Here is a 16,039-nt window from a genome sequence, read left to right on the forward strand (position 1 = left end):
TCACTGAGGCACTTAGAGGTCCAGTTGTTGGTTTTTACCTGCTCTAACACCTGGGCTTCAGGATCTCTTCCTGGTTGAAATTTGAAGGCTGCAGGGCTCTGACAGCTCACCTGGTGTTGGACTGGAACCAGTAAGGCAGGGACTTTAGGAAGACCTTAGGTTGCTTTCTTCAGCTCCTTTCAGATGAATGCTGTGGGGTGCTTACCTGCCTGGGTTCCCTTGTAGTTCTGCCTCCCTTATTTTTGCTGAGGAATTGGGACAGCAATTTGCTGTGCTGCTGCACTGCCAGTCCATATCTTTCTTCTAGTTCAGCTGTTCCAAGGTTTTTTTCTGGGGTAATATTTTCTGGGTTTTCAGATGTTGATAGGGGAGAGTGAGAGTGACTATCTTCTTACTCCACGGTCTTGGTTCCCGGAAAACCCCAAGAGATCTTAAAGATGAGAAAAGGACCCACATGTACAAAAATTTTTATAGTTACTCTTTTTGAGATGGTCAAGAATTTGAAATTGAAGGGAAACCCAGCAATAGGGGAATGGTTGAACAAGTTGTGGTAGATGAATGGAATGGAATACTATTGTTCTGCAAGAAATGATGAGCAGGCAGATTTCAAGAAAAAAAACATGGAAAAACTTACATGAACGGGTGCTGACTCAAGTCAGCAGAAACAGAACATCAAATACAGTAACAACAACATTGTGTCACCTCTAACTTTGATAGACCTAACTTTTCTCAGCAGTACAAGCATGTAAGCCAATTTCTAAAGACTCATGATGGGAAATGCTATCCATCTGCAGGGGAAGGGAGGGAAACTACAAAGTCTGAAAGCACATCAAAGTATACTATTTAATCTTTTTTTTTCTTCTTACTGGTTTTTCCCTTTTTTTTTTATTCTTCTTTCACAATATGACCAATGTGGAAATGTGTTAAATCTTATTGTACATGTATAGCCTATATCAGATTGCTTGCTGTCTTGGGGAAAGGGGAGGAGAGGGAGAAAGAAAAAATGGAACTCAAAAATCTTATAAAAGTTAAAATTAAAAACTAAAATAAAAATAATTTTAAAAGACAAAGTAGTGTTATTTACCTCCTCTTCTGCTAATCTGGGAAGCATATCTTGGTAAATATTCATATATTTTAATTAAATTGACAGATGTATTGGCATATAATTGGGCAAAATAGCTCATAAAATTACTTTTAATTTCCTTTTCATTGGTGGTGAATTCATCACTTTCATTTTTGAAAATTTTAATTTGATTTTCTTTATTCTTTTCTTTTCAATCAAATTATTCAATGATTTCTCTATTTTCTTGTTTTTCCCCATAAAAATAGCCCCTAGTTTCATTTATTAGTTCAGTGGTTTTCTTACTTTGAATTTTGTCCCTGTCTTTAATTTTTTAGGATTTCCAATTTTTTGTTTATTTGGGGATTTTTAATTTGTTCTCTTTCTAGTTATTTTTAGTTGTATGCCCAATTCTTTTATCTATTCTCTGTTTTATTGACACAAGTATTTAGAGATAATAATTTTTGTGTATGTACTGCTTTGGCTGATTCCTAAAGTTTGGTGCGTTTTGTCATTGTTGTCATTCTCATTAACTAAATTATTGATTATTTATATGATTTGCTCTTTGACCCGCTTATCCTTTAAGGTTAGATTATTTAATTTCCAATTAATTTTTAATCCATGCTTACATGGCTCTTTATGAAATGTAATTTTAGAGTATTTGATCTGAAAAGAATGCATATAATCCTTCTGCTTCTCTACATTTGGTTGGTAGATTTTTATGCCCTAAAACATGGCCATTCTTCATGTGTAAGCTCTATGTCTTGCTGAGCAAAATGTTTATTTACTTTTTTTTATTTTCATTCGATTTTTCCAGAGGTCTATGATATCAAATTATATTGATCCCTTTAACTTCATTTTTTTTTATTTCATGGTTAGATTTATCTAGTTCTGAGAGGGGAAAGTGGAGGTTCCTGACTAATATAATTTTATTATCTATTTCTTCCTCTTACTCATTTACATTTTCCTTTAAGAATTTGAATGCTACAGAGTGGTACATATCTGTTTAGTAATGATATTACCTCATTGCTTATGGTACATTTTAGCAAGATCTAGTTTTCTTGATTATCTCTTTCAGTTAGATCTATTTTTGTTTTTGCATTGTCTGAAATCATGAGTTTTACTCTTGTATGTTTTTTACTTCAGCTGAAGCTGATTAGATTTTAATTCAGCTCTTTATTTTAACTCTGTGTACAATATTTCAAATTATATTACAAAGAGAAAGTCATGAAAAAAAAATCTGGTACTGGCTAAAAAATAGAGTGGTGCATCAGTAGAATAGATCATATGCACAATACACAGTAGTCAATTACCATAGCTATCTAGTGTTTGATAAGCCCAAAGATGCAAAATATGAGGGTAATATCTCATCAGTTGACAAAAAATTGCTGGGAAAAGTGGAAAGAAGTTCACCAGAAGGAAACTAGAGACCAATATCTGACATTTTATGCCAAGATAAGGTCAAAGTAGATATGTTAGGCATAAAGGGTGATTTTATAAGTGAATTAAAGGAGTATGGGAAAATATCTATGGATAAAGGATAAAGGATGAGTTGTTGACCAAACTGACATAGAAAGAGCTCTCTAGAAAGCTATGGTTCAAACTCTATACACTCAAAGGCAGTGAAGCCACTATATTTGAACTGCAACAAAAAATGTCCAGGTCAGCTCTTGGAGGAAATAAAAACAGCATTGAAGAAAACAAAGGAAAAAAATAGGACTTAATCGTATAGATACCAAGAAGGCCCATCCCTCTGTTGACAGTTTTGGCTGCTAATGAATTAATCATCAAGATATCTAGAGAATGGGAAAATACCAAAGGCATCTTGGACCAAAAGAGGTGAATGAGAGAATAATGATAACGATTGACTCATATGCCTATTTTTTTTTCAAATTTTTCAAATGTGTATGACAATGATCATCACCTATATCAAGTGCATTTTTGACACTAGTGTAGAAGGGAATAAAGGCAAACATTTGTAAATGAAATTATTTAGTAGATCACATTTTTATAGCCTTTTGGCTTCATTTCAAAATTCAATTGGATTAACTGCATACTTGGCTCTCTCAATGTGCTTTCTTTAGGCTCAGTAGACTCTATAATGCTTTTTATTGTTTTGTGAAATGATTTGACAGTGTTTAATAACATTATTATTTGTAAGATATGACAAAATAGTTTATGTTCAAAACTGCATGTTTTATTTATCTTCTTCACAAGTGAATGAAGTGTTTCATGATTACAATGATTATTAGGCTCTTTTTATCCTTTTAATAAAATTGTTGCACATGATTGAAATACCTTTAGAAAGAAACTAGTATTAACAATAATTCCCTTATCCATTTCAAATTATTTCACATCAATCATTTGTTTAAATAGGCATGATTGTAGTATTTTTCTTGACCATTTTATATTTTCACACATTTGTAATCTTTTTTTTTTCTGTTTTCATAATAATTTTGAACCTCGCTCTAATAAGATGGTGCTATGGCTGCATGAAATAATCTAATATGGAATGACTCCCAACTCAATTATTAGCCAAGTTATTTTTTTTTGTTGTGTTACTTAATGCCCACAATTTCTAATCTCCCATAAAAAAATTATAATGATTGTCCTGAAAAAAATATTTATCACAATTTTTAAAAATCCTGATAATAATCAACTGAATAGTATATAATCGCCTTCCTCATTACTTACATGATATTCATTAAAGATGCAATACTTTCTATTTATATACACTACATAGGGAGAGAAAGAGAAAGTACATAACTAATAAAGAAAATTCATAGTACTTAAGGATGGCACAATTCTATATTTAGACTTGGAAAAAAAACCTTGATGACCTTCTTCTCCAAACTCCTCATTTTACAAACAAATAAACTGAGGCCAAGGGAGGTTCAGCAATTTACACAATGCCATATAGAAAATAATTTTCAGAGATGACATTTGAACCTATATCTTCTAACATCAGAGTCAGTGTTTCTTGCTAAAATATTTCAAAGTGATACATGAGAAACAATATAGAAAGTGGATAGTAAGCTGTTCTCTTAATTTGCAGACAAGCTTTCAAGTTCCAATTGTACCATGTATTAGCTTTCTGACCCTGTGAATTTTGATTAATCTTAATTTCCTAATCTGAAAAGGCAGTTTGAATTGTAACAGTATTTTACAACCTATAGCAAATTGTTCTTCATTTGTAAAATCATGACTTCTAAGGATCCTTATTTCACAAAGGCTCTATGGTAAAATAATTTATTCCTTCCTCTTTTTTCCATCTCCTTGCTTCCTGGTATTAATTCTGAATCCCTATACCTACTACAATGAACCACTGAGATTCACATTGTGAAATCTTATACAGATGAGATAAACTTTCTGTAACTCACACTTCATAAATGCACATGTTTCCATTACAAAGTTTTGTTAATTTAACCAAAACTTCTAATTATCTTTACAATGAAGAGGAGCTCTACTCAGTTAACACCAAATAGCTTACATAATCTCATCTATGTGTCATTTGATTGAAGAAGACAAAAAAATTATAAATCAACTTTATATATCTTCACTTCTCCAATTTATTTTTGGAAGGGAAATTAGGAAATTGTGTGTGTTTACACACACATGTGTGCCATAATATCTGTGTATTTGTGTGTGTGTGCATGTGTGTGTGTGTGTGTGTGTGTGTGTGTGTGTGTTCTGTGTGTGTGCGTGCCTGAGTATATATCAGGAATAGTCAATTTCTTGCCTTTCCTTGCAACTGTTCTGTACTGTTTCCTAGAGAGGTTGAGAAAATAAATGTATTTAATCCAGAAGCTTGGAGCCCTTGAATTAAAGTATCTTTTAGCTCATTAGTTTCTTCAGCTAAGCCTGACTCCTCTCTGCATCTCTAGTCCTGATTTCCTTTCTTTTCCAGTTTCAATAAAACACTCTAATAAATTATAATTGTGTTGCACCTGTCCCTAATACTCCCCACCTGGTTGAGAAGAAACAGAAATAACAATTCATCCTGTGATTAATGTAGTTATCCTCAATTTAACTGGATTAAGAAGTAATTCCAGCTTTCTCCATACTGCCAGGCCTTTACTCGTTTTAATATCTGACTAAAATCAGCACTCTTCAGTCCTCTTTGCAATTGGGTCACATTTATCCACAATTGTTCTCTATTCCCTAAGCCATTCTGCTTTTCTTTGAACATTTCTTCCAAAAACAGGTGGTATGACAGTGTTTTGCTTTATAACATGCAGTTTGGATGATCTGAAATTGTCTATAGTATTTCTAGATGATTTTGAGCTCATCAGGGATAATTCAAGGTACTGTTATGAGAAAATAAGTAAAAGTGTCTTTGGAAAAAATGTTTTCTTCTGATCTGATACACATGACTATTTGTAATAATGGAGTACTTCTATCACGTTGGTAAAAGAAAAAAAAATTATTGATATTAACTAATATAAATATATGCTTACTCTAGAAATTCAGATAATTTTATTGCATTTAATATTATTTTAAATGTAATATTTAAAAAGTAATAATAATGCATACACATGTTAATATAAAGAAGAGTCTCACCTGAACTCAATATTTTTTTCTTTATTTATCAGCACGAAAATACAAAATGAAAACTATTCTTTAATTTAAAAAAATTTCTATTTATAAAAAAATCTAACTTTTGATTAGAAACAATTTTTTTAAAAATCCCTTAAATATTATGAATGTTAGTAAAATTGTATAGTTTAATGCTATATTTATAATGATGATGATGAGTATCATTACACAAACTAAATACATTCATTTATTATTTAGTAATAAAATTAGTAACCCTTAAATATTTACTCTTGCTTTATGACTATTATGGTATTCATTTAAAAGAATGCATAGGCTCTTTCTCTTCAGCCAGGCGGCCGAGAGGCGGGCGCATCGTTGCAGAGATGCAGATCTTTGTGAAGACCCTGACAGGCAAGACTATCACTCTTGAGGTTGAACCCAGTGATACTATCGAGAATGTCAAAGCCAAAATCCAGGAAAAGGAAGGTATCCCACCAGATCAGTAACGTCTGATTTTTGCTGGAAAACAGCTAGAAGATGGCCGAACTCTCTCCGACTACATTATCCAGAAAGAGTCCACTCTACACTTGGTGCTGCGTCTTCTAGGCGGCATCATTGAGCCTTCCCTTTGCCAGCTGGCCCAGAAGCACAGCTGTGATAAGATTATCTGCCGCAAGTGTTATGGCCGCCTGCACCCTTGCGTTGTAAACTGCTGTAAGAAGTGCTGCCACACCAACAATCTGCGCCCCAAGAAGAAGGTCAAATAAAGACCAGCCTCGGGACCCAGTTTTGTTTTGGTTCCCCTTACTGAAGTGCTCTTGAGTAGTCTGTTGTAACAAGGCCTTGTACCTGGGTTTAGTGGGGCTGTGATATCAATAAAATCCACTTTTAGTTGAGAAGCAGGAAAAAAAAAGAATGCATAGGGTTTTTGAAACATTACCCTATCTTATGAGTGTGACTGTATAATTTTTCTTCTTAACATAATTTTTTTATGAATTTGAATTAACTTTTATAAATGCACATTTTCCATGACAAAATTCTGCTAATTTAACCAAAACTTCTAATTATCTTTACAATGAATAGGAACTCGACTCAGCTAACACCAAATAGCCTACATAATCTCGTCTATGTGCCATTTGATTGAAGAAGATAAAAAAAAAACACTTTCTGTTGAATTTAATGACTAATTTTCCCAATACATTTTAAAAATAATTCATTCATTCTCTTTTTTTATTTTAAAATTTGAAAAAGTAAAAATGCAAACTTCAAACCTACTGTTTTAAAAAAAGTTACTAAAAAAAGATGTATCTTAGTCATAGTCTTGAATTAATTTAAGTGTTTATTTTGTTTGAGAAGACTCTCCTCTGGATTTTGTGTCACTTTTTTTAGTCAAGTTTGGGAAGGGAGAAGGTTCTGGTTAGCTCAGTATCCATCTGAAATTGGAGCCTGTTTAAAACTAAAAACACCACTTAGTGTGTTAGAAAATAGGAGGAAGAACTTCATCACACCAACAACATGCAAATGAGTTACTGATAATAAAATTAAATTTCTCAGAGCTAATAATTTCTGTTAATATCACTATATATTATCACTCAGTGTAGGTTCTAGGATACTTGAGGAAATTTATCTTTGTCAGAATAATTTTTTTTTTCACAAGAGTCCATATAGATTATGTGGACCTTATTTTTTGCCTCCCTCACATAGCATTGGGACATGCATAGAGATTCAGTTGAGAAACTGTTAACTGGGCTGTTGTAAAATTTTAAATAGAATGATTTGTTACTACGGTCAATCAGTCTTTTGTTCGGAGCCTAGTTCTTGGTCACTGGCTTTGCATGCTGGGGCCTCTTGTGCTGGGAATTGGAGGCTGTAGGTTTCTGGCAGCTTACCTTGTGTATAAGCAACGCTGGAACTTTCAGGGAATTCTAGGTTGCCTGCTTTTCCTTTCCTTTAGCTTTCTTCCACTCCTTTTAGAGGGCTGCTGCAGGATGTTTATGTGTCTGGGGCCCCCTGCAGTGTTGTCTCCTTCATTTCTGCTAATGCATGGGGAGATTCCTTTGTGGTGGATTGCCGAGACTCCTGGTGGTTTTCTGTTCTGGTTTCCACCGGTTCCCCCCACCCTCACTGAGGCATTCAGAGGTCCAGGTGTTGGTGTTTGCCTGCTCTACCACCTGGGCTTCAGGATCTCTTCACAATTGGGGGCTTCAGGGCTCCTAAAGATGACCTGGTGTTGGGTTTGGAATCAGCAAGGTCGGGTTGTATTAAGCCTTTAGGTTGTTTTCTTCACCTCCTTTCAGATGAATGCCACAGGATACTTATCCACCTGGGGCCCCTTGTTTTTGCTGAGGCACTGGGAGACCCGTTTGCTGGGCTACTGCACTGCTGATCCTTGTCTTTCTTCTAGTTCAGGTGTTCCAGGGTTTTTTTTTTTTCTGGGGTGATATTTTCTCGGTTTTCAGAGGTTGATAGGGGAGAGTGAGAGCGACTACCCTTTCACTCTGCCATCTTGGCTCCCGGAACCTTAACTTATTTCTCATTTATTTTGTGTTTAGATATGTCTAGTTCAGAGAGGCACAGTTGGAGGTGTCACACTAGTATAGTTTTGCTTTCTATTTCTTCCTGTAACTCCCTACACTTTTCCTCTAAGAATTTGGGTGCTATACTACTTGGTGCATATGTGTTTTGTAATGGTATTACTTCATTATCTATGATGTCTTTAGCAGGACGTAGTCTCCTTCCTTATCTCCTTTTGTAAGATCTATTTTTGTTTTTCCTTTATTATCTGAGATCAGGATTGCTAATTCTGTTGTGTTTTTTTTTCCTAACTTCAGCTGAAGTGTAATATATTCTTCTCCAACCTTTAACCTTTCCCCTGTGTGTGTCACTCTTTTTCAAACATGTATCCTGTAAACACCATATTGTAAGATTATGATTTTTAATACATTTTGATATCTGCTCCAGTTTTATGGGAGAGTTCATCCCATTCACATTCATAGCTATGATTACTATCTGTGTCTTTCTCTCCATCCTTCTTCCCCTTGTTTATGCTTTTCTTTCTCCCTTCTCCTTTTCCCTCTTTACTACTGTTTTGCTTTTGACCACCACATTCCTCATTCCCCCTCCCTTCTATTAGCCACAAAACATTTCTTCCTCTTTAATCTTATTCCTTATTCCTCCTTTCTATCCTCCCTGCCTTTTCTTTCCCCTTTTCCCTTTTGCTGCTTATGGGGCAAGTTAGATTTCCACACCTAACTCATTTTGTTATTCCCTTATTGAGCCAAATCGGATGAGAGTAAGGTTCAAACAATGCTCATTTCCCTCCTTTCTTACCCTCTGGTATAATAGTTTTTTGTGCCTTTTCCTGTAAAATAATTTACCATTCTTGGCCTCCTCATATCCTTGTTTTTCAGTACATTTTCTTACTTAAATCAGATTAATCCACTTAGTTGTACCCATTTCACCAACTTGATTAGATTTTATTATTTTATCAAAGTCAACTTATACCCACCCCCTTTATGTATACCACTTTAACATGATGTAATAACAATACAATTATCAAGAGTTCCAAGTGTCATCTTCCCTTGTAGGGATGTAAACTGATTGCCCTTATTAATAAGATGTTGTATCTTTCAGTCCCATTTACCTTTTTATGTCTCTCTTGAGTCCAGTATTTGAACATCAAATTTTCTGTTGAGCTCTTTTTTTTTTTTATGAGGATGGTTTGGAAGTCCCCTATTTCATTGAATACCCATCTCCTCCACTGAAAGATTATGCTCATTTTCCCTCTGTAGCTGATCCTTGATTGTAAACCAGGCACCTTTGCCTTACAGAATATCATATTCCATGCCTTATGATCATTTAATGTAGAAGCTGCAGGGTCTTGTGTAATCCTAACTAGGGTTCCATGATATTTTAATTGTTTCTTTCTGGATTCTTGCTGTATTTTCTCTTTGACGTAGTAATTTTGGAATATGGCTACTATATTCCTTCTGCATTTTCAACTTGTGATGTCTATCAAGATGAGATGGGTAGATTCTTTCTATGGCTATTTTACCCTGTTTCTAGGAGCTCAGGGCAGTTTTCCTTTATGATTTCCTGAAAGATACTGTCTAGGCTCTTTTTTTTCTCATGATTTTCTGGTAAGCCAATAATTTTTAATTGTATCTCCTGGATTGATTTGCAGGTCAGTTGTTTTACCAATGAGATATTTTATGTTTTTTCTATTCATCCTTTTTTTTTTTCCTGTGTGACTGGTTCCAGCTCTCCCATAGAGTCATTAGCTTCCATTTGCCCAATTTTAATTTTTATTAAATTGTTTTCTTCTATTAGATTTTGTACCACTTTCCCCATTCGGCCAATTATATTTTTTAAGGACTTGTGTTTTTAGTGTATTTTTTTCTCCACTTGGGCAATTGTATTTTTTAGGGATTTGTTTTCTTCTGTGTTTGGTTTTTCCAGTTGGCCAATTGTATTTTTCAAGAACTTATTTTTTACACTTAATTTTTGTCTTTCGTTTTACAAGCTATTGATTCTCTCTTGCAAACCTCTCATTTCTTTTCCCATTTTTTCTTCTACCTCTCTCATTTGACTTTTAAAATCTTTCTTGATGGGGCATCTAGGTGACACAGTGCATAGAGCACCAGCCCTGAAGTCATTAGGACCTGAATTCAAATCTGCCCTGAGACCAAATACTTGACACTTAGTAGCTGTGTGACCCTGGGCAAGTCACTTAACCCCAACTGCCTAAAAAAAATCCTTCTTGAACTCTACTAAGAAGCCTTTTTGGGCTTCAGATGAGTTTATATTCTCTTTTGAGGTTCCAAATGTAGGTTTTTTGATAATGTCATCCTCTTCAGAATTTCTGCCTTGATCTTCATTCTTCTCATAATATGAATCTATGGTATGTTTCTTTTTGCTCATGGTGTTTGCTTATTCTCTGTCCTTTAAAGAAATTGAGCTCTCCTGCTGGGGAGCAGGGGCCACTGACCCATGCTTCTTGTGTTGGGAGCCTTGGTCTTGGTCAGCGGCTTTGTGTGCTGGTGCCTTTGATGCCGGCAGTTGGAGGCTGTAGGATTCTGGCAGCTTATCTCATGTTGTGCTGGAATCAGCAACACTGGAACTCTAGGGGTAGGATTGAATTGTTTGGCCCATGGAGGTTGCTTGCTTTTCCTTTCCTTTTTCTTTCTTCAGCTTCTTTGAGATGGATGTTACAGGGTGTTTATCCACCTGGGGCCCCTTGGAGCACTGCTTTCCTTAGTTTTGCTGAGGCACTGAGAGACCTGGTTAATGTAGAATACTAAGGCACCTGGTGGTTTTCCACACTAGTTTCCCTCTGTTACTCAGGCCTCACTGAGGCACTCAATGTTGATGTTTGCCTGCTCCGCCACCTGGGTTTCAGTATCTCCTCCTGGTATGCTGAGGTCGGGCTTTCCACTGGCTTGCTGGGAAACCTCCCATTCTGTACTGCTCCCCTTCCCCCAGGGCAAGAAGGACCTTTCCTGTTAATCCCTCAAGCTTCCTGGGCTACTGTATTGCTGCACCCCACCTTTTTCTGGTTTAGCTGTTCTAGTGTTTTTCCCTGGGTGATATATTCTGGGCTTTCAGAGGTTAATAAGGTATGATAAAGGCAACTTCTTACTACATGATCTTGGCTCCCAGAAGCCTATTTCATTTTTTTTAGAATAAATTTGTTTGTCACTGAATTCCATCTTCAAGAATGTATAATCCATAGACTTTTTCATTGAGACAGTTTAGCACTTAGTTTCCAAGGATCAAGCCATTTCCCCAAAATTGGATGTGTCAAGTTTTGGTGTATACGTTTTTCAGTATCACAGATAATTCTTAATTGCACTTGACTGGTACCCTACAGATGAAGAAGGCTGCCTGGGAGTGACTTGCTTAAGCTCTCACCCAAACTCCTCCAAATACCTGTAAAATAGCTCTAAATAAATTGTAGAACAGCAGAACCCACAAAAAAACAAAGTGAAATAAATTTTCATCCAACCTAGAAAAGACAAATGTGCCAGGCTGGGAGAGGAACTCAATTCAGCCTGGGTACGCAGGCAAAGACCAGGACTCCACAAATCTGAAGCAGGACTCAGAGGACTGAATCACAAGCAGCTGTGGCATTTTCTAGACTTCTCAACCCACAAATGTCAAAGACAACTTAGAATGTCAGTAGGAAAAGTATGTGACTGTAGTGAGAGAGAAGCTTGGTTCCAACATCAGTCACAGCACAGCCATGGGGTGGCTGCTGCTTCTAGAGCTCTTGGCCCACAGATTGAGGGGGAATTGAGCAGCTGATAAGAGGGGTATTACAAAGATCTCTTTGCTTGTCCTGAGGCAAGATTTTCTTGCTTTGCTCATGCTTGGATCTGAGTCACAGCTCTGGATGGTGGTCCAGGTGTGAGGAGAAGCACTGGCATGGTAGAGCTTGTAGTGAAGAGAGAATCCTCCTTACTGTTCCAAGAGAGTGCATTCGTGGTCATTCATACACCAGAGCACAGTCCAGGAAAGAAGTAAACACCTTGCCAATTGATCATACCAACTTGGAAGAACTGAAAATTTACAGGTCCCTAGAAGTATCTCTGAAAACTGCTGGACAAAACCCCTGAAGTTTGGGACAGTACATTCTCCACATTGGAAGCAGACTTCTACCTAAACAAAGAGTTGAAAACTACAGTAATTGTCTGGGATCATGAGCAAATTGCACCAAAAAGTCAGACCATAGAATCTTTCTTAGGAGACAAAGTAGATCAAAACATACAACCAGAAGAAGAAAACAAAATCAAAACTTCTGTTTACAGTGCCTCACAGAAAAATATGAATTTGTTCCATGCCATTGAAGAGTTTGTAAAGGATTTTGAGAAGCAAGTTAGAGAAGTGGAAGAAAAACTAGGAAGAGAAATGAGAGTGATGCAAGAAAACCATGAAAAAACTGGTCAACAGCTTGCTAAAGGTGACTCAAAAAATATTGAAGAAAATAATGCCTTGAAAAATAGCTTAACCCAAATGGCAAAAGATGTCCAAAAAGCCAATGAGGAGAAGAATGCCCTAAAAAGCAGAATTGGCCAATTGGAAAAGGAAGTCCAAAATCTCACTGAAGAAAATACTTCCTTAAAAATTAGAATGGAGCAAATGTAAGCTACTGAGTTTATGATAAATGAGGACAGTGTAAAAAAAAATTAAAGAATGAAGAAAGAGGAAACAATGTGAAATATCTCATTTGAAAAACAACTGACCTGCAACAAACATCCAGGAGAGATAATTTAAAAATTATTGGACTATCTGAAAACCATGATAACAAAAAAGAGTCTAGATATCATATTTCAAGAAATTATGAAGGAAAAATGCCCTGATGTTCTAGAACAAGAGGGCAAAATAGAAATGGAAAGAATCCACCGATCACCTCCTGAAAGAGATTCCCAAAGGAAAACTCCTAGGAATATTGTGGCCAAATTTCAGAGTTCGAGATCAAGGAGAAAATATTGCAAGCAGCCAGAAAGAAATAATTCAAATGTTGTGGAAACAGAATCAGAATAACACCAGATTTAGCAGCTTCTACGTTAAGAGACCAAAGGGCTTGGAAGATAATATTCTGGAGATCAAAAGAGATAACATTTCATCCAAGAACCACCTATCCAGCAAAACTGAGTATAATCCTTCAGGGCAAAAATGGACATTTAATGAAATACAGGACTTTAAAACATTCTTGATAAAAAGACCAGAGCTGAGTAGAAAATTTGACTTTTAGATACAAGACTCAAGAGAAATATAAAGAGGTAAAGAGGGAAGAGAAATCATAAGGGGACTTATTAAGGTTGAACTCTTCACATTCCTACGTGGAAAGATAATATTTGTAACTCACAAGACCTTTGTCAGTATTAGGGTAGTTGGAAAGGAAAAAAATGTGTGTGTGTGTGTGTGTGTGTGTGTGTGTGTATACATATACACACATACATATATATATATGTATATGTATATATATATATATATACATTTAGATAGGTAGATAGATAGATAGATACATAGATGGCAAAGTGTGAGTTGAAGATATCTAGAGTGATATCTAGATATTTAGGGTGATATCTATAGAATAAAATTAAGTGGTGAGAGAGGATTATACTGGGAAAAGGAGAAAGGGAGTGATAGAATGGGATAAATTATCTCACATAAAACAGACAAGAAAAGACTTTTACACTGGAGGGGTAACAGGGTAAGGTGAGAGGGAATGAGTGAATCTTATCCGTATCAGATTTATCTTAAGGAGGGAATAACATACGCATTCAAGTGGATGTGGAAATCTACCTTAGCCCACAGGAATATAAGAGGGAAGGGCAAGAAAGAGCAGAGGATGAGAGAAGGGAGGGCATATTGGAGGAGTGGACAACCAGTAGCAAATACCTTTAAAGACAAACAGGGTCAAAAGAGAGAATAGAAAAATGGATGGAGTGTGGAATAGGATGAATGGAAATAGTTAATTTTTCCAAACATGAGTATTATGGAAGTCTTTTGCATGCCTACACATATATAACTTGTATTGAGTTGCTTGCCTTCTTAATGAGGGTGGGTGGGGAGGGAGAAGGGAGAAATTTTGAATCCCAAAATTAAAAAAAAATAAAACAAATGTTAAAAATTGATTTCACATGCGACTGGGAAATAAGATATACAGGCAGTGTGGTATGGAATTCTATCCTGCCCTATAGGAAAATAGAAAGGGAAATAATAAAAGATGGGGTGGGAGGAGATAGAAGAGAGGGCAGATTAGGGATGGTGTATTCAGAATGCTCACTATCTTGGAGTGGGGGGAAAGACAAGATGGGGAAAAATTTTGGAACTGAAAATCTTGTGGAAGTGAATGTTGAAAACTAAAAGTAATTAATTAATAATAATAATAAAAAGGCTGCCTGTGTTACATCACGTTTTTCTGCAAATCTGCCTATAAGGCAGATGACATATTTTCAGGCATTACATATCTCAAGTGTCAGAACCATTAGCCTCTGAAGTTACCTTTACCAACTTCTGGGTGGATGTGCCACTATCATATCAGTTCTCTTGGCCTTGAGTGGATTCCTAAAAATGTGCAATAATATCATTTGATTCTTTGTCTCCTCTCAAAAAGCACATTCCATTTTATCTGAATATCATGCAGCAATAGTTGTTAAATCTTCACTAGGCTTTTTTTCCCCCCTGCTTTACATATTTATATGTCTCTACCTAAAACTATTTATTTTAGTCTATATTTCATCATTATTTAATGTTTATAATTTTCCTTTTCTGGCTAGTAGGTGGCAAAAAGGATAAAAACCTGAGCTTGAAATCAGGAAAACTCATCCTCATGAGTTCTAATCCAGCCTCAGTCACCTAGTAGTTATGTGGCCCTGGGAAAGTCAGTTAACATTTGTTTGCCTCAGTTTCCTCATCCATAAAATGAGCTGGAGAAGGAAATTACAAATCATTCCAGTATTTATTCCAAGAAAACTCCAAATTACATCACAAAACATTGGACGTGATTGAAAAATTACTGAAGAAAACATTTACTCTTCTTAATAGTATGGAGTTTTTTTTTTTTCCTCTTTATTAACTGATCATCAAAATGATCTATTGCATATAGGGTTCTAAGTTCCAAAAGGTTATTTCTCTCAAAAAATTACTACTATTACTCCTACTCCTCCCCCTACTCCTACTATTCCTATTACTCCTCCTCCTACTTCACTACTAGTATTACTACTGCCTACTATCAATATTTATTTAGTGTTACATACTAGAACTAACCACATGATTATTAAAAGGTAGTGCTATTCTCACCTATTTCAAATATTTCCTTGGAAAACAAATACTATTTTAACCATAAGGAAGTTTTTATGCTAAAAGTTACTCTCCTGAAATTCAAAACCAATATATATTTTATTGTAACTGTTAAAGCAAATATTTCCTATTAAATCACTATGTTGAATTCCTCAAATTAATGTATTTCCATTTTCTAAATTTTAGTCTGCATTTGAAATATATTTCCAATAATTGAACTCCTGGGGGTGGAATCAAGAGTAGAGGGGACAGTCAAGCTATCCAAAAATTACCCTCCAAAAATATTAAATTGAGACATAAAATCAATTTCTGTAGTGGAAGAGTCAACAAAAAGTAAGAGCAAGACATTTTGTCATCCAAAGAAAACTTCAGGGATTGGTTGAAGAATTTTGTGACACTGAGAGGCAGCTGGTCTAGATCCCATGTGCCAGTGACACTAACTGTGGACCTTGGAGTTGGTGAGAGAAGCAGCAAAAAGTGTGGAAGGACCTCAAGCCAGAAACAGTACAGGCATCTGGCAACTGTTCAAAAACAGATTATTTGTTACCTCTGTGCTAGCATTGGCACAGAACACGGTGCTTTGTGCAATTAAGCTGCCTATACTTAATTCTGAGTCACGTGTCCTGGGTCAAAAGT

The 16,039-nt window shown here is 35.7% G+C and overlaps 1 pseudogene; it reads left to right on the forward strand.

The window, feature by feature from the left end:
• The first annotated feature begins 5,936 nt into the window (after window positions 1-5,936).
• Window positions 5,937-6,506, forward strand: LOC110217910 (ubiquitin-ribosomal protein eL40 fusion protein pseudogene; annotated as a pseudogene).
• Window positions 6,507-16,039: the final 9,533 nt, after the last annotated feature.

Source organism: Phascolarctos cinereus, unplaced genomic scaffold, assembly GCF_003287225.1.
Source record: "Phascolarctos cinereus isolate Bilbo 61053 unplaced genomic scaffold, phaCin_HiC Scaffold_5;HRSCAF=322, whole genome shotgun sequence".
Lineage (NCBI taxonomy): Eukaryota > Metazoa > Chordata > Mammalia > Diprotodontia > Phascolarctidae > Phascolarctos > Phascolarctos cinereus.